General features: G+C 53.8%; 1 protein-coding gene and 1 long non-coding RNA gene across 3 annotated transcripts in view; one reads left to right on the top strand and one right to left on the bottom strand.

The window, feature by feature from the left end:
- EPB41 (erythrocyte membrane protein band 4.1) overlaps positions 1-1,158 on the bottom strand; it is a 204,283-nt gene extending 203,125 nt beyond the window's left edge. Inside the window, exon 1 of the mRNA XM_075995895.1 lies at positions 998-1,158. The gene's annotated coding sequence lies outside the window, so the exon portion shown is untranslated. The remainder of the gene's footprint in view (positions 1-997) is intronic.
- A 3,026-nt stretch (positions 1,159-4,184) lies between these two features.
- Positions 4,185-12,653, top strand: LOC142862635 (uncharacterized). Of its 2 annotated transcripts, none has more exons than XR_012913735.1 (3): positions 4,185-4,264; positions 8,905-9,013; positions 12,562-12,653. It is a non-coding gene; the product is annotated as an uncharacterized LOC142862635 (long non-coding RNA). The 2 variants fall into 2 exon arrangements; XR_012913734.1 differs by lacking the exon at positions 12,562-12,653 and adding an exon at positions 10,951-11,037.
- The last annotated feature ends 945 nt before the right edge of the window (positions 12,654-13,598 follow it).

Raw genomic sequence — 13,598 nt, 5'->3', positions numbered from 1 at the left:
CCAGGAATTTGAAGGGTCACTTTCTGCCACTCCCTCCCAAGAGAAGCTATGGGTCCTGTAATAACCCTCCCCAGCCCCACCGGGATAGTCCTCCCCTCCCCCTCTGGGGCAAGCTTGGGCTAGGGTGGGTCTGCACAGGTCCCCGCCTCCAGCTAACTGGAGGGGAGGGGTCGTGTCCTACCCCAAAGAGGTGGGCCCTGCTGGAAAGTGTACGTAAGGGTGAGACAACTCTCGGGGAAAGACAGAGACAGGGAGAGACTGGGCCACACAGAGAACAGATGTGAGAGATAAAGAGAACCCAGGGATGAGAGCGAGCAGGAACCCGAGCCGGACACAGAGACCCGGAAGACCAGAGACAGAGGGAAGTCCCCTAGACCAAGCCTGGCAGGGAGTATGTGGGGCTGGGGCGGTGACCCGAGGGCCACCCTGGCGGGCAGAGCCGGCGCCCCAGCCCGCGGGTCCCTGGGTCCGGAAACTCAAAGTCACTTATGTAAGGGCCGGAGCTGGGCGCGGGGCTCCAGGCCGGGTTGCCCCCTCCCGCTGCGCGCCGCCCGCCCGCCGGCTCCGGCTGGCGCTGCGGCGGCCCGAGCAGAAGCATGCGGGGCCGGGCAGGGCAGGGTTGGGGGGCGGCCTGGGCTGCGCCGCTCTGCAGAAACCCGCCCGCGGGGACCGAACCCAGGACCCCTACCCCAGACAGACAGGACCACCAGGACCTGGACGTGTCTAGCTCTGGACCCGAGATCCCGGACCCCCTCTCCTGACGCCTGTGCCCCTCCCCGCACCCTGAACTTCCAGACGTTCAGGCCCCTTTGAACCCCAAGTTCGGACCCTGGAATCCGGGACCCCTAGACCCCCCTCTGGACCCTTAGACCCCGGTCTACCCTCTCCTGGGACGGTCCGGGCCCTTGGGGGTGGCTTCTTCTGCCCCCTCACCCCGTCCCTCCCGGGCACCAGGGGCACCCCCCAGGCGGTCACCCCCCGGGCGGCCCAAGCTCACCTGGGCTGGACAGGGCGGGACCTGGCCAGGCCGGGCCGGGCCGCGCTCTAGCTCTCCGCCGCTCTCGCCCTTTAAGAGGTTCCGGCCACTTTGCCCCGGCGGGGGCCTCCACCTGCACTGACAGGGCAACTCTAATGTGAGGCCCCGCCCCCGGCCCGGGAGGCTCTCCGGTTGGTGCAGGCAACTGCCAATCAGTGGGGCGCGGGGAGGACGGGGCAAAGAAGTGAGAGCGCCGCAACCGGGAAGGGGCGGGGGCTGCAGGTGCGGCCTGGTCTGGCGGGGACGCGTAGCGGGGGCAGCCCTTGGTAGACCCAAGAGGTCAGGGGGGGGAAGGGCAGGGAGTTCCTGGATTGACTGGTGTGGTGTCTGACGTCATGTGGCAAAAGTATGCTGCAATTTGCCACGTGGTGCTGCCCCTAAGGGTACTTGTAGGAACAGGGGTTGGTCATAGGGGATCTAGGGAAGTGCCCTGGCCAGACTCACCTGGATCACTTGTCCCACCACTTCGTCCAGTATGACCTTGAACAAGTCACTTCTCTGTATCTGAGTTTCCTCAACTGTAAATCTTACAATGTCTTCGTGAGAATTAGTGATATTCCATGTTAAATGTAAAGCACAGGTCTGGTATTCACACAGCAGGCATTCAGTAAATGTGGGTTCTGGTTCCTCTCATGCCCATCTTGCCACTCTTCTCAGTGACTTTCCCGCTCCTGATGGTCCATCCCATCAGCTCCATAAGGTGCTCACATGGTCACTGGTCCAGGACCCCTCCCGCTCCATCTCATTTCAGACTTGTGCTGGCCCTCTTAGGGCCAATGTCAGGAAGCCACCACCTCCCAGGTGGCTCTTTCATTTTAAAATTATCCTGAGACTTCAAAAACTCTTCCTCAGATTAAGGATAAATCTGCCCTTCAGGACTTCTGCCCGAAGAGAAAATGCCTAATCCCTCTTCCATGTAGAGGAATCACAGAATCATAGGAAGATAGAATATTCCAGGCTGGAGAACTATGGAGAATGAATCCTTTCTTTGGACAAATGGGGAAAACTGAGTCTCACTGAGAACAAGTGACTTCCTATGAAGTCCTATGAGTTTAGTGATCTTCCTAATAAATAAGCTAATGAGACTGCCTGGTTGCAACCCCCTAAGCATTGCCACTTACTAGCTGTGTTACTTTGTGCAAGCTGCTAATTCTCTCCAAAAAGGTTTCCTCCTTTGCCAAATGAGGTTAATAAAGTATTTCTCTCAAGGGTTGTTGCAAGAATTGAATGAAGTCATCCATGTAATGTGCTAGTCTCAGGTTAAGCATCCACTAAGTGTTAGCATTTATTATGATTATTGATGTTATTGTTCTATCAATACATAAATTAATTAAAAGTCATAGATTCATTTACTGCCCCCCAAATTCACTGAGGCGGTCTCTGAGTCAAGGTCCTGTTTTATGCTTCAAGGCCCTGGTCCCAGCCTTCGAGGAGCCCATAGTCTAGTAGAAGAGGATCAGACTGGGCCCCTAGACCTAGGGATATTCTCTGATAGACAGGGGCTCCAACACAGCACGGAAACTTTGGTCCTTTGACTGGAAATCTGGACACGTGAGACTCTTTCAGTCCCTAGCCATGTCAACCCCATGGGGAAGATTGGCAGACACACAACCACACTCCCAAGCACATTGACATACCTTTTACTTGCCTGCATACTCACCTGCCTACCAGGCAATATGGCCTAGTGGTCATGGGTTAGGAATTTGGAAGCAGTTGATCCTGGTCTCTGCACTTAACAGCTTTGTGCTTTTGGAGGAGCCACTTCCCCTCTGGGGTAAAATGGGATTAATAATACTACCAACTTTATAGACAGCTGTTGTGGTGATTAAATGAGAGTATGTGAAAATATATATGCAAATACTCAATAATGGATCTAGTGTTATTTTGTAATTGCTCCCACAATTGTTCACACACCCAGGAGAGAGCAGGCTGTGAACTCCTTGATTTGGCCTCTGCAAACAGTGGCTCCTCCCCCCACCCCACCCTCATCCCAGACTCAATCAAAGGGTAGAGAAGAGGAAAAGCCCAGCAGCAGTCAGTGGACTGGACTATTTATTCTAAAGAGCTGCTGTAGGCCCTGCCCCCTCCCTGTTGGGGCAGGCACGTGGCTCCAGCTCTGTTGGGCTGAGCTGCCTTTGGGTGACTCAGCAGTGCCAGCGCCTGCCCCAGCCTGATAAGTGTGTGTGTGTGTGTGTGTGTGTGTGTGTGTGTGTGTGTGTGTACGCTGCGGGTGGCCAGGGAGGGCTCTGTGTTTCCGAGTTTGCGCATGGAAAGTACATCTGGGAATGTGTTTGTGATCTTGTGTGTCTCCTGTCTCTGTGTATTTGTCTGTGTGTGTGTGGTGGGGGGTGTGCATTGGTGCTTCGGACAGCATGCCTTTTTTGTGAGTTTGTATAGAGGGTATAACACTGTGTCTGTCTGTCTATGTGTCCTATTAACCAGTTGTCCCTGGGCCCCAGGCTAGAGAGCTCTGCCCTGCCCCCAGGGCCTCTCCAGCCAGGCGCTTTTGTATGTTTCTTATTGAGGTGACTTGCACACTTGTGTGGATGAAGGTGGCCTTGTCAGTCACTGCATGGGGGGGCTGTTACTGCCGGAACATCAAGTGCCCTGCCCCACTGCCTCAGCCTGTGAAGTCTCAGTCCCCTCCTTCCCCAGACCGCAGGGAGCAACCTCCTGAAGCAGCTGCTCACATTCTCTCCTTTCATCTCATTGAAGCCTTACAGCCAAAAATGTTCTGAAGGGGTCTGAGGCTCAGAGAACTGAAGTGACAGCCAAAGATCACACAGCTAAGTTACAGAGCGTGTGAAGATGACAGGCAGGGGGCAGCTTTCCTCCCCAGGCTGCACGCCCAGTTGGCTGGGGCCTGTTGGAGACTGATAAACTCGGGGTGCAGAGGAAGGAACCTGTTTGCATCTCCCCTCCTCCCCTGAGAAGGCCTGGGCCTCTGGCCGACTCCTTATCCTGCCAGAGCCTGGGCACGGCCACCAGCTTCAAATGGGCTTGAGCTGGGTGATAAAGAGGCCAGGGCACAGAGGGGGGATGGGGGCGGAGGGTGCATGTACGGGAGCATCTGTGTCCTCAGCAGAACTTTATTGAGCACATTAGTAAAAGCTGGCCAATACCCAGCTCAGTCTAAGTGGGAGGAGAGTCACAAGACCAAGCCACAAGCTATGGTGGAGCGGGAGGGGGAGAAGCCCAGGCCTGAAGCAGAGGGTGTGGCAGTTGCAGGTTAGAATCCCAACTCCTCCACGGTAGAGGGTATACGACCTCTCCCAGCCTGTCTCCCCTCACAAGGCCTGCCTTTCCCAGCCCCGAGACACTAGAAGGGAAAGCCATTTGTAAACTGTGAGTTGCTCTCCATCCATAACAGATGTTCCTTCTGTGATTCACGGCCTCCTATGAAGAAGGCCCTAACACACACAGCTGTGTACCCACAGCCCAGATAGGGGAAAGCGATTCCATTTGAGGCATTAGGGAAGACTGCCTGGAGGAGGTGACCTCCCAGCCAAACTTTTAAGTATTAGCCACAGCCACTGTGGTTAATGCCTGTAATCCTAGCCCTTTGGGAAGTTGAGGGGAGGCGGGAGGATTGCTTGAGGCTAGGACTTCAAGACCAGCCTGGGCAACATAGTGAGACCTCATCTCTATAAAACAAACAAACAAAAAAGTTAGCCAGATGTGGTGGTGTGTACCTGTAGTCACAGCTACTCAAAAGGCTGAGGCAGGAGGATTGCTTGAGCCCAGGAGTTTGAGGTTGCAGTGAATTGCAATCAAGTCTCTGCCCTTTAGCCCACTCTAGCCCCAGCAACAGAGAAAAAAAAAAGGATGCATGCACTACATGGAAATGGGAGAGGGCATTGCAGGTGGAAGAACAGCCTGCACAAAGGCTTGGAGGCAGCATAGTGAAGGTGTACTCTGAGAATAAAAAATGGTCTGGTATATTTGAAGCACAGAGTGAATCATGAGACCAAATTGTGGAAGGTCTGGAATACCAGGCTAAGATACGGACAGACAGACATTTGGGGGTGGTCAGCAAGTATGTCTTTGAGATAGAGGCAGCTATGCTCTAGCTGGGGTGTGGCAGTCATTTGGGGGAGAGGTGAGTGGAGGGGAAGAATTGGTGAGGTCAGGGACCCCCTCCCCAAGAGGATGCATTTGAGATTTGGGGCAGATCCCCAGGTGACATCGAGGTAGGCGGAAGCTTCAGAGCCCTTCCAAGGAAGGGACGAGGGTTGGTAGGCATGGAGAAAAAGCCAAGTCGGACACTCTAGCCCAGGGAGGGACCTGTGCTTGGGCACAGAGGATGCCCACCAATGGACATTTAAGTGCTCTGAAAAGCCCCACTGCCCAGGAGTTGCTCTGGGTTGCTGCAGCGCGGGGCGGGGCCCAATCCTGCCAGCAGAACCCCTTCCGGGGGCGGTGCCATCTCCAGAAGGCCCTGTTGAAACAGCAATGGTTGTCAGTGATTGTCAGCTTATTACATAGCTGCAGTGGCTTCGCTAACCTGTCCCCATGAGCTATGCCTATTTTATGGATGAGTAAAATGAGGCAGAGAGAGGTGTAGTGATCTGCTGCTCACTGTCACACAAGCCAGTAAATTCAAGCACTGGAAGGCAGTACTCCCTACTAGCAGGGAGGGGCAGGAAAGAGCTGATGGGGCTGTGAGGACAGCTGAGATTCTGGCTTCATGGAACTCTGGAACCGGGTGGGGCGGGCGCCAGGGTGAGGGAAAGACGGTGTCTGTCGCCCCCTCGAGGTTATGGAGCCGCTGGGGTAGAGGTGCAGAGCTGAGCCTTCATGGCTGCTGGAGGGCTGAGAACTAGGAAAGAGGGTGACTTCAAAGGTGTCAGCTTCAAGGCAGGGACTGTGGTGCAAGGGTGGGCTTTCAAGTGGCACTGTCCATTGCAGCCTCACAGCTCGCACAAGCTGCGGTGAGACCCCAATAAGTCCCTTGTGTTTGCTCCTTACTTCTTTCCTCAGGGACTTTGAGAGGACAAAAGAGATCATCTTTCATCCTGTGAAGTCCATTCACAGTGTTTATTCTCTCTTTGCAGCAATGGGCAGATCCGGGATTTGGGGGCCTGAAGCCTGTTGGGGGCCTCTTTAAGAAAAAGCATGCAAAGTCAAGAATACAGAAGGCCTATAAGCTACTCAAGACCAGAGGACACAATCGGGAAGGAGGGAGGTCAGAGTGGTGGGAGACAGGGGGTTACCCCACTGAGGTTAATGTTGTTCACTTTTCCAAACTATACAGAAACGTATGACCTTGTAAACACAAGGCCAGGGTCCCTCCTAGCGCCTGTGCAAGTGTGGGGCCACCTCAGGCCTGGCAGAGTAAACTGTGAGGTCCCCCACAGGAGATTTGGTAATTCGGAAGCAAGAGCAGGATCTGGGTTCGTGTCTCCAACCACCTACCCAGGCAGGCCTTTCGCCCAGATTTTTTTTTTTTTTTTTTTTTTTGAGACAGAGTCTTACTTTGTTGCCCGGGCTACAGTGCCATGCGGGCTACACTGCCATGGCATCAGCCCAGCTCACAGCAACCTCAAACTCATGGGCTCAAGCAATCCTCCTGCCTCAGCCTCCCAAGTAGCTGGGACTACAGATATGTGCCACCATGCCTGGCTAATTTTTTCTATATATTTTTAGCTGTCCAAATAATTTCTTTCTATTTATAGTAGAGATGGGGTCTCACTCTTGCTCAGGCTGGTCTTGAACTCGTGAGCTCAAACAATCCACCTGCCTCGGCCTCCCAGAATGTTAGGATTATAGGCGTGAGCCACTGTGCCTGGCCTTCACCCAGAACTTCTAGAGCTTCTTACCTGGGACTGAATCCAGACTCACTGCACCTTCTACGTGGCCACGTCCTAAGAGCTGGGTTGCTCTAGCCAGGACTGCTCTGGGATCCTCTGTTCCATTCAGTGAAATCCTGTTTTGCTTTCAGGTTTGGAGGTCTAACCTCATAAGCCCCAGGAAGTCTTCTCTGCCTGCCCTTGCCTCCCCAGGCAGTGCCAGCACCGTGCATGGCACCCAGAGGTTTTTGATCTGAGTCTCTGCAGTGCTGTCAGTCTACTGTTGTCCACAGGTGGCCAGTCCAGATGGACATGTCCTGAGCCTCTCCTCTTGCAGCCAGGCCTGTGCTGGGTACTGCGGGGTGGGGCTTGGGAGACACAGATAGGACTCAGACCTAGTTCCTGCCCTTTTCTAAATGCTTAGGGCCAAGAAGAACTCAGATATCAAGTAGTCCAAGTAGTCCAAGTGGTTGTCAAACTCTTTTTTTTTTTTTTTTTTTTTTTTTTTTGAGACAGAGTCTCGCTTTGTTGCACAGGCTAGAGTGAGTGCCGTGGCGTCAGCCTAGCTCACAGCAACCTCAAACTCCTGGGCTCAAGCAATCCTTCTGCCTCAGCGTCCCGAGTAGCTGGGACTACAGGCATGCGCCACCATGCCCGGCTAATTTTTTCTATATATGTTAGTTGGCCAATTAATTTCTTTCTATTTATAGTAGAGATAAGGTCTCGCTCTTGCTCAGGCTGGTTTCGAACTCCTGAGCTCAAACGATCCGCCCACCTCGGCCTCCCAGAGTGCTAGGATTACAGGTGTGAGCCACTGTGCCCGGCCTGGTTGTCCAACTCTTAACCACAGAAGTCCAGTGCATGCAACAGAGGGAAGTGGGGCTGTTATGAGTGCAGCAGTGGGTGTGGGGGGTGGGGGGTGGGGGGAGGTCCATTTGCTTGCCCTCCCCGTGTGCTACCCCCTGCTTTGCTTCCCCCAGTCTCTCTAAGGAAGCATGAGTTGGAACCTCTGCTCCACTTCAAGCTCTTTGCTCTAACAGATGAGAACACTGAGGCCCAGCAAGAATAAGAGACTTGACCAAGGTCACAGAACAAGGTAGTGGCTGAGGCTGGATTCAAACCCAGGTCTGCTTGACTCTAGGCTTGAGGTCTTTTTGCTCAACCTCAATACTGGACAATTGGGACTACACCATCCCTTCTCACCCCTGACCCGCCTTTCCCTGCACCCTCACTCTGGATGCTCCATCCACTCAGCAGAGCCAGGATGGTGAAGAGAAACTTCCAGAAGCCCATAAGAGTGGGTCAGCGAGGAAGGGCCCTATTTGGAGCCCCAACACCAGAATGAGAACAGGGACTGGATTTTTTTGTTTGTTTTTTTCACAGCTTATTCTCAGTCTAAGCATATAGCCTGCCACACTGTGAACAATAACATATTAGTTGAACAAATGAATTCGAGGCCCCAGGTGGGGAAATCATCCCTCCAAGTGGACCTCATCTACCTCTGGGCTCTCTCCTGATCCCCTGGGGTGGGGATCTGAGCTGGGCTTCTTGCAGGAAGTAAAAATTCTCAGCTTCTTCCTTCTCTTTCTCTTCAGAGCGTTGTCCAATCAGAAGCCACTGTGTGACTTTGGGCAAGTCACTTCCCCTCTCTGAGCCTCCTTCTCCTCATTTGTTAAAAATACTCACCTGAAAGTGGTTATTTTTTGGTCCTGTTTGTTTGTTTGTTTGTTTGTTTGTTTGAGACAGGGTCTCGTTCTGTCTTTGCCCAGGCTACAGTGCCGTGGCATCATCATAGCTCACAGCAACCTCAAACCCCTGGGCTCAAGCGATCCTCCTGCCTCCTCCTTCCAAGTAGCTGGGACTACAGGTGCACGCCACCACGCCCGGCCTTGAAAGTGTTTTTAATTCACTCAATTGAAAAAGCTATTAGGACATTTCATGTGCCCGGCCCTGCTTAAGACACATGGGATTGAGAAAACATATTAAAATAGGGACAGCAGTGCCTGGCACCTATTGGGCAGTCAGTCAGTGACAGCCCTCAACCTCAACCCACCTCCCTCCTTCGTGTCCCTCTTTCAGAACCGGTTCCCGCGCGCAGCTCCCAGGGCCGAGGAATGGATGAGCGGTGGAGGACAGGTGGCAGAAAGGAGTAGGAACTAAATAAGGGTGCTGATGCAAGATGTGGCCGGTAGGTGGCAGCAGTATCCGTGAAATGAGCTTCGCCTCTGCACACTTCACCCACATTTCCCCCAGGCCAAGGGGTTCAGCCGTTCCGTGTGTGAACATGGGTGTATGAATGAGTGTGCACCCCGGTGGGAGGTGTGCATACAAAGAAGTGCACGTGCATGCCTGGAGTATGAACGCGTGTGTGCATGTGAATGTGGCCGGGTGCCAAGAGTGGGTCTGTGTGAGAGAACAGAAGGTACCCAAGGTGCGGAGTGTGTAGGGGGATGATGTTTGTTCACACATCAGGTGTGTGTGTGTGTGGCCTCTGGGTTGACGTGACCCTATTTGCAGGTGAATGCGTGGTGTGTGTGAAGCCTCCCCCTACCCCAAGGCAGCACTTCTTAAACTTTTAGGTCCTGGAGTATCCAATGAAGGTTTAGGATCCTGCAGTAAGGTGCAGTTTGTACCCCATTTCAGAGGGCTCTGGAATCACCTGTGGTCCCCCTGGGGGTTCCTCTAGGTGAAGAAATACACCCAAGATGGAAGGGAGAACTATGGGTGATGTTTTTCCCCCTTTTTCCATGTTTACCAGGTTTCCCCATTTCTATAATTAGCACATAGTACTTTGATACAGGACCAAGAAACCTCATAAATGTTACCGAGGAAAACCCCTACTGTGCACGCACACACACATCAACACCCCATGCACTCATGCATGCTGTGCAAACACACGCACACTCACCTTCAAGCTGTCCTGCCCAGCTGTAGAGGGAGCCGCCTCTGAGTAGAGCTGTCCGGCCTCTGTGAAATCCCCTTGACCCAAGTCCCTCTGTGAGCAGGGTGAGGCCAAGCAGTCACCCCCATCCACATAGCCTGGTAGCCCTGTCCCTCCCCCTCTGCCCGCACAGTCGCACTGAGGGGTGTTGCGGTCCCAGTCCGGGGCGGGGCTGCCGTCCACCTGCTGCTCATCACCTTGATGCGAGCAGGCCCCTAGGTGGGCGGCCCTTGGCTGAGGCCTGCCTTAAGACTAGGCCTCTGAAGGGAGGCTGCCCCCGGGGGTAGGGGTGGGGGCTCCAGGCTGTGGTGGCCTCTCAAGGACGACAGGTCACCTGTGCTGGGGAGGCAGATTTGGGTCAGGAAGTAATTCCCCTCCAGAGAGTTACTTATTAACCACCAGGACCAGCAACTATTTGAGAACACGGAGGGCGGTGGAGAAGGTCTGTTCAAGTATGAGGCTCTAACGCCCACCTGAGCTGCCTTGAATGCACTCGGGAGGGAGGTTCGCTGCTTCTATAGCCCAGGAAGGGTGACTGAGGGGCAAGGGATGGGAAGAAAGTGGGGGGGATGAGGAGGGGAGGGAGAAGAGGGAGCCAGTGGGAGCCCTGAGAGGCATGTGGCGTGGGCAGGGCTCTGCAGGACAAGGTACTTAGATTAGGGTTGGGGGTGGGGTGCACAAGGATTAGGAAGAGCCAGTTTGGAGGGTGGGGGAGGGGAGGGGAGTCCAGAGACTTGGTTTGGTTCTCGGCCTGCTCTAGGAAATGGTGACAGCTGCCTTGCGTATCTGTCTCTCCCGTCAAACTGGGGCTGTCTTAAGGACAAAGCTACATCTCCCTCCAAGATGGGTCCTGAGGGCAGACTAGACTTGGCGTGAGTGGGCAGGTCTATGTCACCCCTAGACTGGGCCCCACCTCACAAGGAACCACAGAAGTGAGCAAAAGAAACAGCCAGAGATGCAGATACTGAGAACAGGGCTCACTTTATTGAGAAAACAGAAAGTTGGGTCCTTGGTACCAAGATGGAACCTGGGGTGGATAAGAAGGCAGGTGTTTCCATCAAGCTTTGTTTTTGATGTGCCTGCCTCCCTCAAAATCCGAGTGGCAGCTCCAATTACACGCTTCCTCCTGTTCTGGGCAAATGCGCAGTGGATTTTACCAATAGATGTCTGTTTCTTGGATCAAGGAACATGAGGGAAATGCCTCGGTTCTGTTCCGGAAGGGCAGAGGCCTCAGAATCCATCAGCTCCTACCTCTGCCCCACATTGTGCAGAGGCCCAGAAAGGGACAGAGACCTGCCCAACATCACAGCAAGGAAGCAGATGACAGAGTTAAAACCACATTCCCGTGGCTCACACCTGTAATCCTAGCACTCTGGGAGGCCGAGGCGGGAGGATCACTCAAGGTCAGGAGTTTAAAACCAGCCTGAGCAAGAGTGAGACCCCAGCTCTACTAAAAATAGAAAGAAATTAACTGGCCAACTAATTAAAAAAGAAAGAAAGAAAGACACATTCCCTGTCTCCTGTCTTGGGACTCATTCTAGAAGAAGAGATTCTAGAAGATGAGCCCCATCTGATGGATGTCATCTGCATGGGCACTGCCAAGGGACTCCATCCCCATGACACGAAGGCTGAAAGGCCATAGCCAGTGCCACGAGGGAACTTTCTTCCTTTCCAGGCTGTCTCACCCATTCTGGGGTCCCCGGGATGGCAGTTCTGGTGAGGACAAAAGAGGACAGCCACGTATGAGGAACTTGGGGAGAAGACATCCTCTTGAAAATCAGTGCATGCTGCCCCCTCCTTCTGGAACTCAAAAGAGATGGTTAAAAGAGAAAGTCCTTTGCTCCTGACCCACCTACAGCATTAAGAAGCATGGGTTGGAGCAGGCATAACCTAATACTAGATAATATTTAAAAGCTCCATTTGCTGAGCACTTGTTATGCACCAGGCGTATCATTCACCCACTGGGCAAACTACTGTGTGCCCACTTGCACTTGCTGGGGACACTTCCATGACCCAAACAGACAGGGTCCTTCACTCACAGCCTCTTTATAAATCTTCTCAACTTCGCACCCGGTTAAGTGTTGTCACAGAGTGCAATGACTTGCCTAAGGTCACACAGCAAAGACATGGCAGGCAGTTGGAAAATCACAGAACAAGCAGGACTTCTGAGGCAGGGAGGGAAGGGATGGGGAGAGGGACCTACCTAGGTCACAGCAGTTTCTTGGGCGGCTGGCATGTGCCTCTGCTGCCAAGGCGATGAGGCACAGAACTCGGCACAGGGAACACTCACGTCCGCCACTGTGAGCTGGACCTGAGAATCTCCCTAGGATCCTCTGTGTAACCACAGAGCGTTTCTCTTGGGAGGCAGGAGGAGGAAAGCAGACGAAGTGACTTGACAGACCTAAGAGGGGATGCTCGCTGGGCCAATCACTGCCAAGCCACGTGGCCTTGGGCAAGTCGTGCCCTTCTCTGAGCCTCAGTTTCCTCATCTGTAAAGGGGAGGTAATAACGATGCCTTCCTCGTAGTCGTGCGGTGAAGACTGAGTTCCTCTAGGTGACGAGGCACAGAGAGTGCTGCCTTACCCGTTGCTAGTGCCTCTCGCGGCAAGGCGAGTGGGAAAGCGCTCCGCACCCTGGAAACGGCTGTCACAGGGCGGGGCTGCTCCCTGGGGTGGCGCCGGCCGGAGCCTGGGCACCCTCCCGCGCTGCCTGCTACTGCATCGGCACGTCCATCTCGAGAACCCTCACCTGACCCCCTCTAAAACTCCCATTTTGAATTCCCAAACTGCCCGCAGCTGGAGCCACATGGCCAGACGTCGTGTCTCCCAGCTTCCAACATCTGCAAGCTCAGAGTGGGGAACCAGGTCCTGACTCTCTCCTGTCACTCCTCCCAGCGTGGGGCCCAGAGCTAAATAAAGCAATAAATAAACAACGAATGAGAAGTGTGTGTATGTACTTTGTGTATGAGTGCTGGGGACAGGACCTAGGGGTGTCACGTCCTAGGGTGTCTGGTGCCTCTGGGGCTGGCTCCCAGCCTGGATCTGCAGCAGGTGCTAGGCGGGGCAGGCAGCCAGGAGCCAGACCCTCAGCTAGGGACCTGTCACTGACACAAAGAGGGGCTGGTATTTGGACGGAGACCCAGAAGGTGCCCAGCCTGGACTGTTTTTACAAGTCCTCTGAGGACACTGGGGCCCCTCTCTACCTTGAGGAGCATTTCAAATTCTGAGCTAAGCAAACCTTAGAGAAGCTGCCTCTAGCACCCACGTAATTATTAGAGGATAACCCTGCATTGAGGGCCTAGGATGTGCCAGGCACTTTGGTAGGCACTTTGCTCACTGGATCTCTAGCTTTCAGAGGGATTTCTGAAGCAATGTGTTAAGATCACACTTCTAGCAAATGGCCAACAATCCAGCAAAACCAGGACTCTTAGTAGAGACTGACCCATTCCCTCATCTTAGATTTAGGAGGAAACAGAAGCTCAGAGAGGGTAAATCCCTTGCCTAGGTCACACAGCCAGTAGCTTCAGAGCTGAGATTTGAATTCAGGTTTGGGAACTGCCCAGATCATGTAGGAGGCTGAACTTGAGGGCTCTGGTTTACTCCCATCACCTTCCTGCCCTCCCTACCCCCATCCTCTTATGACACTTGACATTATCCATCACTCCCTCCCCCTGGGAACGCCCTCCTCCTCCAGTTTCCATGGCAGCACATTCTCCCCATCCTCCTGCTTCTCCAGCAGCTTCTCCCTCCCCACAGTGGCTCCTGAGCCCAGGAAGCATGGGGCCCCCAAGCCAGGTCTCTTCTCTCTCATCATCATTCCCCATGAAAGGTCG

Source organism: Microcebus murinus, chromosome 2 (genome assembly GCF_040939455.1).
Source record: "Microcebus murinus isolate Inina chromosome 2, M.murinus_Inina_mat1.0, whole genome shotgun sequence".
Classification (NCBI taxonomy): domain Eukaryota; kingdom Metazoa; phylum Chordata; class Mammalia; order Primates; family Cheirogaleidae; genus Microcebus; species Microcebus murinus.
The sequence above is the reverse complement of the archived record's forward strand: the minus strand, read 5'-3'. Positions and strand labels throughout refer to the sequence as shown.